Source organism: Hevea brasiliensis, chromosome 1 (assembly GCF_030052815.1).
Source record: "Hevea brasiliensis isolate MT/VB/25A 57/8 chromosome 1, ASM3005281v1, whole genome shotgun sequence".
Taxonomy (NCBI): Eukaryota; Viridiplantae; Streptophyta; class Magnoliopsida; order Malpighiales; family Euphorbiaceae; genus Hevea; species Hevea brasiliensis.
In genome coordinates, this window is record NC_079493.1 from 127606545 (window position 1) to 127610868 (window position 4324).

Genomic DNA, 4324 nt, shown 5'->3' on the forward strand with positions numbered 1-4324 from the left:
AAAAGGAAATTCAACTAGACAAAATAAGGAACAACTTTCATGTTTTACATTTCCTCAAATTCCAACAGTAACAGTGTCCAATGGAACAGTGAAGTTGACTCACCAAAACTGAAAAATCTGTTTGTGTTGAGTTACACTTTGGAATGGCAAAAACACTTAATGCCAACAAGTTTTAAACACCAAATGTGGTATGTTGGGAGTGCCAAAGTTGATGTACACATTTTTATTCTAAAAGTCAACATTTTTGTTGACCAATGATGAATAGTAACACCAAAAAAATTGAAATTCACAAATTGACGAATTTAAGAGTTTCAAATGCCCTAGTATACCTAACAAGATTGGTTTGGATAGTTTGGCATGCCAATAGGGTTCAGTTAGCAGTACTGCACATGGCAAAAATGCCATTCTGTGATTTCATGGCTTTTAGCCATTCTGACTTTGTATTGAGACTTGGCCTTGTGCCTGATATTATTTACAGCTTGTTAGCTGTTCTGTTGCACACCGGGAGATACATATGTGACCGATGGTGTGACGGTACTAGGTACCCAGTGCCAGTTTACCCGTTATCCAGTCCAGTCGTCTAGTGTAGGTTACTTGGGCAACCAAATGAATGAAATGAACCAAGTTACTGAATTAATGTATATATAACCATACTAAACAAATGAATCATACACATTCACTATACATTTATTTTCTTGCTATTTTCTTCTATTATATTATTGCACCACTAAGCATTATTGCTTAGCGCGTTGCTTTTGCCACGCGTAGGTACTGGAGATCCCGATCGTGAGCCCGTGAGACCACAGGTGGGTGAGTCCATCCGAGTTCGCTCGATGTCCAGTGTCACCTCACTACTGCGATTGCATCGGTAGGGCACTAGGTGTCATTTTTTCATTTTGATTTTTTGTAGCGATTTGTATTTTCTCATATGTATTTGAACTCATGTAATATATTTTGATGTTTATGTAAATAATGAAAGTTATGACTATGAATGCAAGATTTGAGCATGTATTTATTGCTTGTATATGAGAAATGGATGTTGTGAAATGAAAAGGTTGTTGAAACACAGGCGAAAAATTGTTTAAATCTTGATATTGAGTTTTGTGATGATATTGAAGTTGAGAATGAATGAATTTGTTTATTGGAAGTGTTTTTAACAGGTTCCGAAGAACGGCTTTCTCCATTTTTAGCCGGTACTCCGCCGGATTTTCTTTAAAATTTTCGGAACCTTAAATGAATAATACTTTTGATAAATGGCTTAAACAAATTGTATTTCATAAATTATATGCAAAAGTATGATATAAATTAATTGAGGAATATTATAGTGTCTTGGTACACGGTGGCATTACTTACTCGGGTATCTTTGTACGGGTAAGGGTGTCACACTTCGTCCATAGGAAGATTCTCCTCTCCTGAAGAAGGTACAAGCCTCGATGGTGCGTTTCGCCCCGAAATGAGCGGAGACCCTAGGAGGTTACGGTTGTGCGCTTGGCGACCACCTCTTCTTCATCGACGACCACGAACCGAATGGAAGGAGGGCTCATCGCTCTCGACCCTGGCGTCGCTCATTTTCAAAAGAAATAAAGAATTTAAACTAAAAGAAAGATCAAAGCCCTTACCGAATCGATCGTCGGAAGAACTTGAGAAAACGAGGATTTTGGGTTTGTTCATGGCGAAAATGGAATAAGAGAGCAGCGGCTAACCCGCCCCTATTTATACTCGTCAGAGCATTTAATGCTCACGATGTTCCAACCTGCATCGGTTAAGGACTGCTTGGTATTACGACACGTCTCACGATATTCCCAAGATTCCATAAAGAGATCGGTTCATTATAGAGCGGCAGATCCAGGTGTTTCGAATTACGGATCGGATAAGTGTCATTCAGGTAAAGAATCAGATCGGATAATCATATTAGAGCTCGGAAAATAATTAATAAGATAATAATTGACAAAATAAAATCTTTATTTCCAAAAGATCGGATTACATCATTTGGGCAATCTCAAGAGATCGGAATACATTTCCAAAAGTCAGAATACATAATTTGGGCGATCTAAAGATCGGAATACATTAGAGATCTGATTACATCAAAAGGCCGATCTCTAAAAGATCAGTGGAACATCCTATCTAAAGAGGCCTGTGTCAATAGTCAACATTGTGACTGATCCAAAGGGGTGTCACCGACCAGAACCGAGGTGCTGTCGGAACACCCAATGTGGAGGGAAGCCGCTGTCAGAACACCCAATGTGGTGAGAAGTCAAGTAAACTTGGAAGAGCAACCGTCAAGGGTCGGCAGAACATCAACAATTTGCTCGGTCAAAATTGGCTCGCCGATTATGCCAGTTGAACGACTCGAGATCGATACAATCGAGGTTCGCAATCCAGATCGGTTAATTGATCTAGTTCTCTCACCATCATCAGATAAGGTCATCACGATTATTCGATCACCAGGGTCATGAGTTTTCAGTCGGGGAATAAAAAGGTCCATCGAAAAAGATCAAAAACCACAATCTTGCCGGAACAATGGCCGAAACGATTGCCGGAATAACTAGAATAGGAAAGTAAAGAAGAAAAGAGGAAAATCAGATGGAGAAAGTTTTGGGTCAGGGGGTATATATAGGGGGAAATCAAGCATTTATTCTTTGAAAGCAAGCGGACACTTCGGGGAATTGAGGAATTAATGCTTTGACCGACCGGGCACAGTTAAGGGAAGTATTGGAATAATAGAGATCGGAAGAGGGAAGATCGGCATGAAAGATCGGAGAAGGACCATGTTAAGAAGATCGGAAAGGAAGAGAGAACAGAAAACGAAAGGGCGCCTACTACAGTCACCATAATCAGAGCCGAGGTAGTTAAAGCATTGCCAGGTAAAATCTCAATCGTACGCCCCAGAATCGCCCACGTTTCTGACATGCGCTGTACATCCTAATCTCCACCGTTGATCCAACTTGTAAGGACGAGCTCGGAGCCCTTGGATCAAAGAAGAAGACGACAAAACCAGCGCCTTTCACTCCTAGCCCTCAGATCCCCCCCGGACAAGAGAATTTGGGACCGTCATATTAGAAGAAGAAAATGACAAATTTTCTAAAGAGGATCTCGACCATACATTCGATCCTCTTTAATTCCTGAGCCTCAGATCATGTCCTTCGAAATCCTGACCCTCCATCTCCCTCAAAATAGATCCTGACCCTTCATGGGGAGCACCCGGTTCCTATAAATACCTGCATGAAAACTGTTCAAGGGGGACGGAAAAAAAGAAAGAAGGTTATTACTATAGTGGAAGAACTCTGAAATTTAATTCAGATTATTACTCTGCTTTCATAAGAAGAGCTTTTGGAACCAGTTTCCTGAAGTGTTTTCTTAAAAGATTTTGAACACTGGAACTTTTCATTTTCAGCTCGTTCATTATCCAGTAGCATTCCCATTTTTCAGTTCCTAGTTATCTGTATTTTTATTTCCGCCGTCCATGTTCAATCTCATTTAAACTCGGGTATAATTCTGACTTGATTGCATTTAGTGAAGTACTCTTTGTTCCAAGGCAGACCTTAGTCTCCTGGCTACCAACTTGCGATTTTATTACGTTCTGTGATTCTGTAGTTAGCTCACTAAATCTGACTTCTTACAGTCGATGTTCATATTGCCATTTTATTTAATTCTTGTTTTGCGTATTTCCTTTTTTTTCATGCATGTTATTTTCTTTAAGGTAATATCACACTTGAAAATGCAAAGGTAGGTCGTGCTTCAGTTGGCTTCTACGTCGGCCAAATCATATTTTTGTTGATCTTTTTTATTTTGGAACGCAAGTAATCTAGTCCTGAATAATATATAAGTGGTTAGGATAAAAATAGGTAATCAGATTTTAGGGTCTCTTTGAAAAAGAGGGTCTAAATAACACGTCAGGAAATAGCTAAATTGAATCGCTAGGTGACGTAGAAGATAGGCTAGCATAACACCATAAGGCGGAATAAAGATCAAATCTCGGATGAGTAAAATGGAGCAGAGGAATCGTAAGGCGACCACATGGGAGGTCGGTAAAATTCATCGAGCATCCTCATTTAGTCACAAAATACCAATAAGTTAAAGGAAGCCTTATTACGACCCTTGGCATCTTTAAATACTAGAACTCTTAAACTTAGGCTCTTAAGATATATACCGTGATCAAATTTCAAGAGATCGGAGAAGAGTTCTTATCAGGTCTCAATTGAAAATTTTAATAAATACTTAATAGAGATCGGAGGAGAGTTCTTATCTGTCTCAATTCAATTTTAATCTAACGAGTATCGGAGGAGAATTCTTATCCGGTCTCAACTCAAAATTTTAATAAATA